General features: G+C 40.7%; 1 protein-coding gene across 2 annotated transcripts in view; it reads left to right on the forward strand.

Moving 5' to 3' along the window:
- The window catches only part of chrm2a (cholinergic receptor, muscarinic 2a), a 62670-nt gene that overhangs the window by 22819 nt on the left and 24726 nt on the right, over positions 1–15125 (forward strand). For both annotated transcript variants that reach the window (XM_026363927.1, XM_026363928.1), the window contains exon 2: positions 434–573. The gene's annotated coding sequence lies outside the window, so the exon portion shown is untranslated. The remainder of the gene's footprint in view (positions 1–433; positions 574–15125) is intronic.

Raw genomic sequence — 15125 nt, forward strand, 5'->3', positions numbered from 1 at the left:
TGTACGATACAGCGCATCCAGCTAAGTGGAAATGCTAGATATGCATCAGAGTGTTTTTATTTAGTTAAGCTTTACCTGAACTAGAAAGTCCAAATTTTGCAGGAGTTCAGTTACGTCTGCCTCACACTTAAACGGCATCAATGATAAACACAAACAACCGAAACACAAATGTATACATTCACAATTTGAACACTTCCTCTTTCGAATTATAAACTAAGGCTGTGGTGCAAGGTGGAAAACACCTGTTTGTGTCACATTTTCCTAACCTTAAACTAATTATAATTAATAACTAACCTTGAGATCGTAGGAATATTGCCTACAAAAATTGTTTTGCAGATGAATCCAGTATCTGCAGGTCAGTTAGTGCAGCACATCACAACTTGTATCCAGTGCTCACTCTGATTTGCCTTTTCTTCTTCTTCTTCTTGTACAGTGATCATGGCTGTTAACCATGAAGCTGGAGCCAGACACACCCATCACTTCCTTCTGTCAACAATAACCTCTGTGGTGCTACGCTGAACACACACTCTCTGAAGATGCCATTCAAGTGCGAGAAACTGCTTAACACCCACTGTAAGTACTAATACACTCTGACACTGCCGTGATAGCTTGTGGGTATTTACTTATGGCACTCACTTAAAATCAAAATGATTTCTGAATGACTCATTTCCAAATTCTGGCCCACATCCTGGTGAAATATCAGCTGTCTCTGTGCACATTGATAATTTATTTATACGTCTTTAATTATTTGAAAGGTGTTATGTCTGTCACGAAATGCATGACATACAAATTAGCTAAATGTGTGACGGTGTGGAGTTTATTTTCTATCTTTATCTACAACTTCGTGCACTGATGTCCAGAGATGGCTCAGTGCTCACAGATGTGTCCTCGGATCATTATTAAAGCATGTAAACTCTTCCAATAGAGTTACAAGAGCCTGTCCTACATGAATAGATAGAGATGAGCTCTTGACCATGAAGTAAAGTGCAGCATCTGAAATCCTCACCTAATGGCTTAGCTGTAGGGTATTGTGCCACAGTCACATAGACATTGAACAGAGAAGCTGTGGTGCTCAGAGTCAGAAGGTGGGTGAGATTAGCTGCATGAGTAAAATTCAAACACTGTCAGGTAAGTAATTATTCCTGCCAATACATGCAAAATGTATATATTTATTTATAAGGTATTTTATTTGTAGTATTTACAGTTAATATTTGAAAATGAGATCAGTGCATTATTGCATTTACAATGATTTAATCCATGAATTTTATTGTAGTTCAATGTTGGAAACTAGTTGATATCAGGACTCTTAATTATTCTAATAATTTTATTATAATATTATGACCAATCATACGCAGTATGATTGCAAGATACTACGTTTGTCTGTCTTAAGTTTGTTCAGTGGTTCAATGAAAGTTCCTCAGCAATGATCATTTGAGAGTTTTCCATTCTTTGCTTCATTACTTTCAATCGGCTGGAGCTCCAATGCTACCGATACTGCTAGTGAGACTGCTGATTCAGAGCACTTGATACTTGACGAGTTTGTGATTCACCATCAGCCACTGCATTAAACATATTTGCATATTAGATTTAACAGGAACTGGTTTCTGTTCTTATTGAGTAGTTTTGGAAACTAGATAGGGTGTCACCGTGATGCCAGAAGGTTTCTGCAGACTAAAAGGACATCATGTGCAGCAACGTACAAGCACTTGATAACAACAGCAGACATGGCATCTGCACGTAAACACACACACACACACACACACACACTGTTGTCAGTGGAACAGCATCAAACAGTGTCAAGTACTCTCCCTCTTCATCATAGCGATACTGTCCAGAACTGTATCTCAAATGGAGTTGCAGCTCTTTGAACTGAGATTGTGTGTAGATGTGTGCGTCTGTCTGTATCTGTCTCTCATTTGCATTAGAGTTTATAGTGTTTCCTCATCTGTCTACTTCCACCACCCCCCCCCCCCCCCCCCCCCACCCACCCCTAAAAGTGTGTGTTGGTTCGCACATCACTCCCAAAAGACTGTCAGGTCAGTTCCATGTCAAGCCAGCCAAATCCTTGGCACAGATTAACAGGAGAGGACAGCTCCAGCCTTTGAGGGTAAGACTAGTAGGAGCAGTCGCACCAATTAGGAACTGGCAATCCGACCACCCAGCCCTATGCTCACCCTGTCTGGCTCAAGATAACAGAGCTGACACACATGCTCAGACACATGGGGGGGATGCGCTTGCCGCTACCCACTCATAATGTGGTAGCTAATACATATGCAACACCGCACCAAACATCATCCATTAAGTGCAATAGAGGCCTGAGCGTGCTGCTACAAGTGTCAAATATGCATGAGGGAGTTGAAGTTTGTCTCATAATCCTTAAGGCAATTAAACAATCGTTTACAGGGCCAAACACCTAAATGCACATATCAAACCTCTTCCTAGGCTTAGTGAATTTTTTATGTTGAGTCATTTACAGGTACACCAACTCGAGGTTTGTTTATATGGATGGAAGCAGCCTGGAAGCTGATGACATCCCATACATTGAGAATTGTTCAGTGTTTTGAGGCTGTGTGAACATATTCACAGTGCTTAAAAAGCTGTGAGAAGATAAAAAGCTTTCTGCGCTCCTAATTGTATTCTAGCACTAATTGAGCCATAATGTTGTGTTTGATTTGCTAAGCTCAGTTTAGACTAAATTGAGGTTTATTTGTTCGGTTATGACAGGCCGTGAGATTCAGTAATAATTCGCACTTAGTCCTGCAAACATGTTGGTGCTTTCAGAGAAATTACTTTCTGTTGAGACGTCAAGCTTTTAGCATTTACACCATCCAAACATGATATTTGTGGACCATCATAGAATATGCAGTCATTTTCCATCTCTGTTAAACTGTTTTCATTGCATTGCTGCTGCAGGGAGGCTCCTGCAGAGTGCGTTGTCGTCTGCAATATACAGCAAAGCAGATAATTCTGCTTCACTTTTTGTTGTTGTTTCTGCACGTTTTTAGCCTCCAGTCAGATATTGATTGAAATGTTCAGCCTGGTGTGAGGAGAAGGGGGCTGGTATTCAGAGGCGTTTGGTTGGTGGGGAAGCACTATTGATTGCACTTAAAGTGACAAGATTGACGAGGCTCACTTTGACACGTTATCCCTATTGCCGCCAACAGACAAAATGCGGGCCAGAGGAGCGGTGCCGATTGATTTCTGATCGCGAATGGCCTGAGACCTATGAATCAATCGACCAAGCTTTGCTGCTGGAAAAAAAGGAACCTATTTTTCATAGCCCAGTGGTAATGTAAGGCCTGACATTTGATTTAGGAGGACAAGTTAATACTATGGTAATAGATATGCCTCGTGCACATTCTGACAAGTTCAAAAGTCCTCACAGCTCTGGCAATAATAACCCAGAGTGTAGAGCACATCGAGTGGTAGTATATTTGAAAAAGCAGGTAGAGCAGGCAGTCGATTTGGGCGTCTATGGGATGTGGTTGTGCATAATTCTCTGGCGAGGCATGAAGCTGATACAGCCTCTACCTCTCTTATGATCATCCATCAGGTAAAATTGCTTTCTTCTCACATTAGGCTGTCAACAAGAAATAACAAATGTAGCCATGCAGAGCAACACATGATTACAGGATAATAATGCCCTGAGGTCAGAGGAACGTGACCTCATTCCCAGCGACTTGTTGAAGGCAGCAAGTTAAATACAAGTTGCACTAGATAAAGGGTCTCCAGGGAATGGCTCATCCTAATCTAAGGTGGCTGCTGTCAGGTGCCTCATACTGCTGTGATGTCTGTCTTCAACTGTATATTTCATTTAACTGATCATAATGTCCTTATGGAAAACATGAGTGAAAACATTTGCATCCCTCCTGATTCTGGTGGGTTCTTTGACCACTGCTCAAAAACATCTCTCACCAGTATTCGAAGGCTATTTCGAGGTCCACATTTGCTCTGATGATACCGAATAAATCCATCACTATAATCTTCCAGGAAATTGCGCGGGCATTTCTAGAGGTCTAATTGAGATATGGCTGCACTCTCCAACTGAGGAGGAGTGAGAATGAGGAGGAAAATTAAAGAGAGACAAGACAGATGGAAGAAAGACCTGCAGGCTCATGTCGGAGTGTTTCAAACAAACAAATAAATTCATATACAGAGATACTGTAGCTGGACAGATTATGGCGCGGTTGAGGGAAGGGAATGTAGAAAAGTAACAAGAAAGAAAAATAGATACCACAGTTGAATGGAGGAAAAAAGGAGCAAAAATGCTCGACACGCTTGAGCAATCTCAGCTTATTCCATCCCAGTGTTCCACTTCCTCTGTGTGATCTGCAGGTTGCTGGTTTCATGTGGTTTCCAACCAATTATACATGGAAAAAAGAGGGGAAGCCAGTTACAAGTGATTACCACATACAGCATCAGTATTTTTGCAAGAGTGATACTGTACGTTGGGGTTGTACTTTATCATTTTGGATCAAACCATTTAATCAAAACACTGCCTTTTTGCTCATGGCTAATGTTATTTTTCTGTAGTGAGAGAACGCGACTGCAGCCGTAAACTGGAGAATTGTTTTATTGGATTTTTTCCCCCCTTTTTCATTCTTTGCTCAACATACAATGAGTGTCATAACAGCCGGCTCTGCACAAGCAAACACAGCATGGCATATCATCACAGCGAGTGTTTGCACATGTGGTTGGTGGGGGGGTAACTGAATTTTGAAGTCTCCACTGGAATTGTTCTTTGCAGGAAAGGACTAGAAGGATGTTTTATTGAACGGAGCTTTGGGAAGGCAGCATTGGCTGTCACAGCAGAAGGAGGCCTATACTGTATTTCTGATGTAGACTCTAAATTATTAAAATTATTAAAAGAGATCTGTGCACTGCACGATCATCGCTGTTTCAATTTGGTGAATTATAATCATTGCAAACCTAGGACAGATTTTTATTGTTATGGTTTAGTCAGTTTGATGTCCGACTTAAAAATAAAAAGGCAAATGAGCAAAAATCTACAGCACATTTCATATCCTTTGCATAAAAGTCATTCACCCTGAAGAGCAGAGTTCAGCTTATGTTTCTTATTGGCAGCAGGACAGAATAAGTGACTGAGAGGCCTGTTCCTGCTTGATATGTTAGATGCGGCTAGACAGCCGACTCCGCTCAGCCTTGGGTAGCTTAGTGTGTATGTGCTGATGAACAAATAACGCAATGATGTGCAAATATATTCCAATAACTTTGTTCTGTTTGAAATTCCATCTTTGATACATTTGTTACCTACATTTTTCTCTCAGCTCCTAATCAAAACACAGCAGGCATTGGGAAATTTATGTACATATATGTATATATATTTATTTATATATATAATATTTAATATTATGACTACGAATTTCTCTGACATGGTAATATATTTTAATCATCTAAGGATTTCAGGGGTTCAAATGAGCAGGGCTTCCACCCGGGTGGGATTAGCGATGCTCGGGTGAATGTGTGCAGAATAGCTAAATGGTGTGTAGGACTGTATCTTGACAGCGTGCATTCTTGTATATTTGTGTATTTTTGTGTGTAACCACCTGTGCATGATGAGCCTGACCCTACATGGATAATTTCTCTTCTTCGTTATAATTAGCTTGTAAATGTCAACACATTAACCATTCTCTTCCGCCATAGGTATGCGTTCGCCTTGCCGGACGCAAGACTGCAGTTTATCTTTTGTGTTGTGTTGACTTGTTGGACAATTAGAGAATGTGAATGATTCAAAGGCGCGGCCAAGAATAGCTGCCTAAGGCGTCTCTCACTTCCTGACCTCCATTCCTCCTACCATGCATCACAACAGAAGCGGGAGATGCACGTCCTGGCAACCACCAATTAAGGCCACATATACTTCACATGAGGACTATTGCTTAATCAAAGCTCTGAGAATAATGAGCTAAAGTAAACAGTAATTACTGGAATCAGGTCAGTGATTACAGTTCTGCCTCTCACTAACCCTATGGGAATTTCTAAACAAGGGAACATCTCCAAATATCTGCTTGATAGCAACATGTGACCTTATGGCTTGCAATAAAATCCATTTATCTTGCTGAATTTGCATCAAGTGTGATTCACGCAGATTTCAGTCACATCCAGCTGAAGTCAGGAATAGAAACTGATGACAACCTCACGCTAAACATATCAAACATGGCCATTTAATTACAGTGTGATTATAAACTGCACCAACAGCGTCAATTATGCACATCATAAACAGTAGAATGTCCTCTATGTAAAACCGAGGACAGAAAGACATTTTCTCACACTCAGACTGAATATGAAGCCATATAAAAAAACTCACATACAACAAATGTATTTTTATGCTACAAATTAAAACTATACAAAAAGCCAGTGTACTGAAGTTTGCTTTAGCTTCTAACCACACCGACATGAAGTTTATCTATGTTTCAGCTTCATTTGTAGTTGCGTTGTCTTGTATATTCTGGGTTTATAAGACAGTGGAGTCTTTTTTTTTTGCCCAGGGACCCATTTTCTCATAATCCATCCAGGTTTGTTACCTACAATTATCCTGAAGAACCATGGAGTGCCTGCAGCCAAACCCCCCTACAAAAGACACTCAGTTAATCTCATCCACATTGTATTTAAGCAAAGTTTGCATGATGGCTGTCTGAGATTGAGACTAATTATAATTAAATGGGTTCAGACATTAAAAAAAAGAAAAGAATTCAGTTAGTTGTTTATTTCCCCTGCTGCCCACCCACATTCTGTTCATTTCTACCATTGCCTTTACCTATAAATTAATAGAAATGTGCTTTTACTCATACCATTTGTGGTTTAGTGCAGGACTGATGTTGGTTATATAAATTTACAGAGAGAGTGTGAAGCCTTCTTGGTTCACAGAGTGGGGCTCTAACATGGTCTCACCTAAGAGCTACTGCACATGCAATCCAAAGTGTCTTGTTTTTTTTTTGGGGGGGGGGGGGTCTGTTAAAGCATCCAGGGAAGGACATTAGCTGTGTCTCAATCTAAACAGTACTCTACACTGTAATGACAAAAGGTATTGAATTATCTGTGTATGCTATTTGTCTGCAGGGGGTTGAGGGCCATTGTAAACTGTGGCTGGTGGTGTGAACATTAGCAAAGGGAACACGACAAGGCTGCTCTGCGATCATTACCATTCACTGTGGCCATTGTCATTAGAATAGATACTCTCATAAAGGCCACATATTACCTTTCACTGCACAAACGTTATATACTGTACATAATCTTTCATTACAAGCCGTTTTGCATTCCCACCAAGTCATTGACGTTCTCATGAGCCAGAATTTGCATACATGTCACAGCCAGTCAATGTGTGGGTAACATGAAAAATGCAATTTTCTGCGTGACTTCCCACTCTTCAAGATGGCAGCTGTGTGAGAGAGGGTGTGCGCGTAATTGCACTGCTGCTGACATTTCTCTTGATTTTTACTACTGGTGCAAAAGGTTTGAAGTTTGTGATAGAACACGGCCTCCCCTTAGGAAAAGAAATACTTCACTATAAACTTATTAAACCCAATTGTCTTTATAGTGCACGTGTGGCCTCAAATATAGATCCACCAGAGGGCAAATGAAAAGTATGAATTGGCCTTTAGGTTGCAACTTTTAAAGCATCACTTTCTAAGTAACAGTGTCTGATATCAGTATCGTAACCTTGTTCAGATGTCATTAGGTTAATGGAAGGGAGTGCATGTCTGAAAGGGGTTACATGGTGGTCTAGTGGCACAGTAAAAAGATTATGGCATCGCTCACATGCACACAGCATCTAGCTGTGCTGTAGGGCTATAAATGTGCATAGAAACTACAAGAACAGGGAGTTGTTACGTCAAGAAATCTCTGCTCTACTACTGTAGAAAGAACGCAAAGACAGTAAGTCACAAACTGTAGATGAGGCACCAATCTGGTGACTAAATCACCCTATGACAGAACAAAGCTGCTATGGAAAACATGATTAAAACAGCAAAAGCAAAGTTAGGAAGTATCTTTTGCAGGTGTGAAATATAAATCCAGCTTTATAAACTGCAGCCACCACATTAGGATGCACTCTTCCTGCAGATAAGTTCTGTCTGGAATTTTATGGCCAAGTTGATCTTTTATTTTTTACTTTTCAGGTTCCCTGCTTTAAAGGTCACGCAAGTTTACAACCTGCAACGACTTCTCAAACAAAACAAAATAAAAAACAAAAAAAAGAGTAGAATTGAGTTGAAAACATCCTCTTCTCTGGCAGCACACAGGAAATGAAGGGACATGTTCCAGGGTCACAGCTGCTGCTTTATTTGTACCCAGATATTCCTCCATCTGAAAAGTTCAAACCCTTTAAAGGTTTTCATGATGAACCACAAGGGTTAAAGTACTCTCAAAGGTTGAAACGCTTACATCAGTGACAGACTCCACTGTACGTAGAGTGCACAAAGATATTTGGCTGCTCGTGTTAGATCAATGTTTTGACATGAATATAGCCCCATGGAGAGTTTCAGCCAGCCACATAGTGCCTAAGATGTTCAATTTATGACAACCCTCGCTCCTGTGAGGGTTTCGATTTAGCACATCAATAGCACTCAGTATTTTCTAAACAGAATGAATGAGTGGTCAGTGGGGAGTCTAGAAGAAGAGACAATGAACTCTGCCACAAGAAGCTCCTTCTCCTTGTCCTGCTGCTGCATTTTAGGACAGGATTATTCCCAGCATGGAGACACAGTAAATGTACAGTCTCTTCACCTTTACTCTGTGTGAGGGGGAAGCCTCTAAGAGCACTTTTGGAACACATTCATGAGAATAAAAGTGTAATGAAGTGGCTGAGGTTCAAGAGTTTTAAAATGATGCTTTTTGGATCTTCACTGTATAGTCTCCACATTTTCCACACGGTGCTCTTTCAATGTGGTTCCAGCACAATCCTCCAGCTGTCTGATGCTGGCACGCAGCACCAAAAAGGGTTCAAATCTGCAGCCAGAGAGCCTCAGCAGGACAATGACCACATTTGGACAGGAAGAAAAGGGTACATGTCTCAGTCCTGAATGTGAGGTGTCAGCATTTGATTAATGCCTCACATCACTGTGCATTTCGACTTGGGCAGGCTGATAAACTGAGAGAAATTGCTGATGGATGGCCACCTTCCTCTGAGATAAGCCTCATTTCTCTCTTTGGGATATAGGCAATGTAGAAACTAGATTTCTATTTTGACATTAAAGACCTTGTGTGTATCACATTGGGGATCTTATTACCCGTTAGTCCACTGCAACAAGATAGGCTTGACTCCATGCACTCTTTAATGAAACGGCTTGGACACTGGCTGAGGTTCAGACGTGCAGCTTTCGAGACATGGATAGAATTTCTTTTGCATTTATTATTATTATTATTATTATTTTAGACACAAGGAAGAATTACATACATGCAAACCAAAGAATAATTTTTTCCTAGACTGGCAGTTTAGTTATTCATGTCATCTGAATTATAGTTGTCGATTCCAACATATTCCTATGACTTAATCAATTCTTTAGATGGATGATGATTAGGGCTGAGCAAGTGAAAGGGTAATCAATTGCATGTGCACTGGGTTCACTAAGCCTGCAGAAAACAGAGACCCTAGATTTCTTCCCACATCCAATTCGCTGCCTTTGCAATCACACAGCACCTGGGAGAAATGTTAGCGTGTCATTAAATGAATTCTGTTCCTACCGATAAAATAAACAAATTAACATCTTCTGGGTCTCATTTGCACGGGCCCACTCGACACATTATAGTCAGTGAAAATTCATCTCAAGAGGACGTTACATTTACTCTTTTTTACCCTAAGGGTACACCTATTAGGAAGATTTACCATATCCAGGAGGTTCCTGCAATTGATCTGAGGTGATTCCCAGTGGAGTCGAGTAAATGAAATGTCAACATATGTGTCATGTGGTAATGAATGATGTCCAAAAGGGAGAAGATACAGCAAAGGAGAAAAAGTAAGAGTGCAATAGAGTTGGCTGTCACGTTTGTTGAAACAGGACTTCAATCAATCACTGAAGCACAATTTTGCCACCAAGTCGCCAATAGGTCTCTCATAAGCTGTGGTTAATTGGTAAGTTAATCTTACAGTGTATATTGAAGATAGAAATTGAAATTAACATTTTGATAAAAGTGAACTACTACTACCAGCAATGCCTGGAGCAAAACCTTTGTTGCAATACATTTTTAAATCTGCTCGTTATGTTATGTTAATAACAATGATGAATCGATGTCCATCTACAGTTATGTGCAGTGCACAATGGGGTTTAATAATGACAAGACTCGTCTCCCCTAATTGCATTTCTTTCCTATTACCATTTTGTAGCCAGACAAAGTGAGTAACTGAGTAACTAGCTCAAGAATACAGTGCAGCATCGACTGAAGCAGCTAAACAGCTAGCACCTCCCACAGAGATCAAAATAAAGCTTAAAAGAAAGTGAATAGATTCTTCAGGTGGACGTAAACATACAGTCCAAATGAATGTTACTCCACGTTATCAACAGAGAACAAACGGCTAAAAGAAATCAATAGACTCGCTTTATTAAAATATCAGTGTAAACCCTAGTTGGGGTGAACTGTCCCTTTATTATAGACAGATCCTGGTTTCACAGTCTGCAGGGTGAAGATTCCAGTTGAGTCCAGTGTGTTCGGGACCGGGAGGGTGCGTTCTGTGCACGGCTCACTGGAGTTCACCTTTTCTAATCTCTGTCACACACTTTCCTCACCTTCTCACTGTAATTATGGGCTACATTCACTACGGATGATTTGGCACCGCTGCTAATCGTATTAAGTAATCCCACTATTGAATGGTAGCAACAACACATTGTTCAAGAACTTTTCCTAAGATGCTTAGGCTGGCAGAGTGCCAGACATGACTCTCTTCCACTGTTCAAGTTTTTTTCCTTTCTCGCTGCTGAATGTTAGTCGACCTTGATCTGGTCTGAGGGTGTTGTCAGCTACAGTCACAATTTGTAGCTCTGTGAGGAGTTGAGCAGAGGACGGCAAGAAAAAAAAGGACAAATTCAAGCTATTCCCCCTTTTTTAAGCTAATGCTGTTTGTATAATAATGAAACGATGAGTTTCTGATCCATGTTTTGTTTTGTTGCACCTACATTAAGTCATTAATGCTCCAGTTGACAGCATATCCATTTGATTGGCAGCATTGGTCACTCTTTGACTTCCTTCTTCCTTCTCTGTGACTCTGGCATCATGGCGAATCACTCTGTTTCACTAGCCATTACCCCACAGTCCCATTTATCTCGGCCAATCCGATGGCCAGCAGAGTGGAAAATCTTCAGTCTGGTCAATATTCCAAGAAGGACATAAAGTAGGGGAGTAAGTGCCTCTCCTCGTCACTGTATCAATAGTAATTATTGTTTGCTTCAATATTAATTGTTCAGGTATTTGATCATTAAACACTGGAACATTTCTTTGAATTGCAACTTAATGGAATTTCAGATGTGAATCTGTGATGAGATGGATGTTTTATCAGATCCTGTTTAGTCTTTTGCTTTTTGCATCTACTGTAGCTGTCTGTGTGGTGAATAATTCAAATGACAGGGTGATGGGTGGCATTAATCATCCTTTGGTTGTCAAATGAGAATCGGAGGCCACAGACAGAATCATAACATAACTGCTGCATGATTACAAATTATAGCCCTGAATGGGATTGTAAAATTACCTCCTTCTGTCTAGGACAAAATGGTGCCATAGGGAGTAGAGCATTATTACTTGCAAACTGGCTAAATTTGTATCAGATTAAAATTACGTCTGTAACACAGTGAAGTGAGCAAAAAGTGAAAAGCTCTTGATGTGTGTAGTTAGGTCTTAAATACATTCAAGCACAAAAATATCAAGATTATTAAAACTGTGTTGCTTTTGCCTTTAATTAAAACATATTAGCAAAGTTACATAGGTTAATTAAACATGTCAACATGCTTCCAAATTACTCTCTGATGAAATTTATAATTAATGGAGCAATGGAGCGTCAGTAACCAAACAGAGTAGATGGTCAGATTCTGTAATTGCATGTGTGTAATTATACACCGACTGTAGCTTTTCAATATGTAGAATCTGAATGTGTAGAAAGCCTACACTATGAATCCACACGGCAATACTTTTTTTCACATTAATTGCAGCAGGCCAGGCATTATCAAGTTCAATTTACCTCAAAGCTTGGCAAGCTACAAAATACAGTATGCACTGCTGAGCTTCTGGCAATTACATCAGTGAAATCTGTATAAGAAAAACCATCCAGGTGACTGAACCTGGCAGAGGAAAGGGCTTTGAGGAGCTTTCTGCTAAGAGTGTGCAGTGACCCATTACTGAAGTCTGGCCTCTCTAGCTGCTCGCTATAGCCTTCCCAATCACTCACACACAGAGACGCTGCTTTTATTACTGCAGGGGTCGTGGATAATGGCCTTTCACGACTGTTTCTGAGAGCAGAGAGCTGCCCAGTGCCCACAGACCATGTGGTTGTTCATTTCCATTTTGACACACTCAGGAGAGATTTGATGTGCATAATGGAGCTTCCACACAGACACTGGCTCATAGTTGAAAATTGTGCATGTTTGCTCAAGACCTTCCTCATTCCCTAAGAGTATCTCTCCATATGCACAAGAGGATGACAACCTCCAGCATCTAATGCAGCTGCTAATCTGGGGCTATATATCAAATTGGCAAAGCCACTCCTTTCTCTGCCTGAGCCATATAGAGGCGGCGTAGCTGAGGGGAGCATACTGATGCCAGCCCCTGGAGTCTAGCTGTGGCCATCCAGCTGGAGTGACGCCTGGCAGTGCTTCAACACACTTCCTGCCATCGCAGGCGCACAGCGCATAACATCGGTTTATCAAAACCACTGTGCCATGAAAGCATGACAGCGTGAGGCCTGCAGATTAAAACCGCTCAACACTCGGCCACTGCAAGAAGAAACAAACGCCCATATAACAATATATTTGACAAAAGTCATGGCTCTGGGTCACAGCCAGACTAAATCCCAATTTCTATTCTGTTTTCTTTTGGTTTACAAAAAATGAAACCAAAACAACTCCCTAAATACTGACGGCTCATCCAAAACCGTTTGTGAATTTGGGCCGAGCTTTCACTCTTTCAACAATAACATTTATTCACTCATACGTATCCAGACAGACTTTAATCTGAATGTAAACAGAACATGCACAATATTTGTGTAATATCCACAACCGAAACTGTAACACAGCAGCTCAACATTATCCTAAACCAGAAAGAAGCTACAGAAATGAAGTTGTTACGCAACACAACAGCATCCCATTTAGAGAACACAACCCTTTTAGCTTCTGTGTGGCGGCTAACTCCTACAAGTCCTGCTGGGTTATATGGGAGTAAACAGATCAATAGGCTCACCTGAGAGATGGATGCCCACCTCCTCTGAGCAGCAGTGATCAAGCACATTCTACAAAGCCATCCTTTCAGCTGCAGCTTAATGACTCTAATGGGCAGCATTGCTCTCAGAGACCCTTTATTACACTGATTAGGCCAACAACCTCAAATATAAAGTCCTAATCTGATTAAGAGATGGACACGGCTGAGCAGGAGAGGGACAGAATAGACAGTGAGACTAATAAAGATGGGTTTCCTTGTTGTTTATGAATCTAAAAACAGCAAAATTGAAAACAACTGGAAGTCTTCTCATGTTAATGTAGCATTCAATGTCATCTGTAAGTGGAATATCAAGCCATTTCAAGTGCACTACAGACGTGGACTGGCAACATACTGCAGATGATGGAAATACTAAGTACAGTCAGATCCCCAGAGACCTCAGCATCCTCCTGGATATGCTGGATCTGCAGTTATACTGTGTAGTTTCATGAGACAAAATGCCACGGGCCCGTTCCAGGAAACCCAACCTTAATCATCAGTGGAGCTCTACTGTTACAGTTCACTATGGTAATAGTAAATAAAGAGCAGAAGAAAGTCACCGTTTAAATCTGCAGGGCACTTTATTTGCAAATTGCTTAGTACTTGAAGGGGAACTCCACTTTTTAGCAGGAGAGGAGATGGAGCACTGTGATAAATTTGCTGCTTTTCATGGGAAAAAACAAACTAGTTTAACATCTCAACTGTGTCTTTATAGTTAAAGAGAACAAAAGCACAAGGGAAACCTTTATAGGTGGTCATGAAAAGATCCACATTCGTGCTAGTATGAACTACAGGGAATTCAAATCTACAGGATCATAGATGCAATAGGCAGACATAGCCCAAAGCCAACATCTAAGACATGATGCACCAGCTGACATCACAACACTTTATAGAGCTCACCCTTTAACTCTTCTCTCTTTACATCTAATGTAAAGCACTGAGCACTGAGAAACCAACAAATGGTTTGAGGTCATCTGTTTACTTCATGGGGAAGCCCTGACCGTTATTATGGGTTGCTTCCCCCTCCAAATAATGTTATTTCTTTTGCATCTTTTAAATCCAAAAGACAAAACAATGTGAAATTCATCATGTGACCCAGGCCAACCCAAAATCAATCATTTCCTCTGGGATGAAACCTGCAGTGATGGATACCTCCCCCTGGCTTGCTGCAAGACAAGAACGCCGCTTTGGGAATTTATGTGTGTATGTGTGTAGACTACACTTCATTTAGTGCTGCTCCACAGGGGAGCCAGGGGAAATCACACAGAGACACGTAGAGAGAATAAACAAACAAATCAAAAGCATTAAACCAAGCAAACAGAACATAGGAGGCTTTTTTAAGGACCGTTAAACCTCCATTATCCACCTCAAATTAAATGTCTTCTTTGGTAGACTCCCTTCATTCTTTAGGGAGATAGGAAGATGGTAAGCACAGGTTCCCGAAGAAAATAAACTGTCAACAGCAGCAGCTAAAAACAGACAAATTGGATATTAGCAATAATCGTATTTTATATTTTCACAGCCTAGTTTTAAAGTGAATAAAGAAAATGTTTCGTGGCCACTTCACCAAAATAGAAGCTACTCTTTATTTACTCTGCTTGTAACATGCTGATTAGTAAGGAGGAACTAAAATAGCACAATGTTTTCCACTTCAAGCCTTCTTCAGCACACAGATACATCTGAGTGAGCGCATTAGTCTCAACTGTTGCAGAGCG

Source organism: Anabas testudineus, chromosome 23 (assembly GCF_900324465.2).
Source record: "Anabas testudineus chromosome 23, fAnaTes1.2, whole genome shotgun sequence".
Lineage (NCBI taxonomy): Eukaryota > Metazoa > Chordata > Actinopteri > Anabantiformes > Anabantidae > Anabas > Anabas testudineus.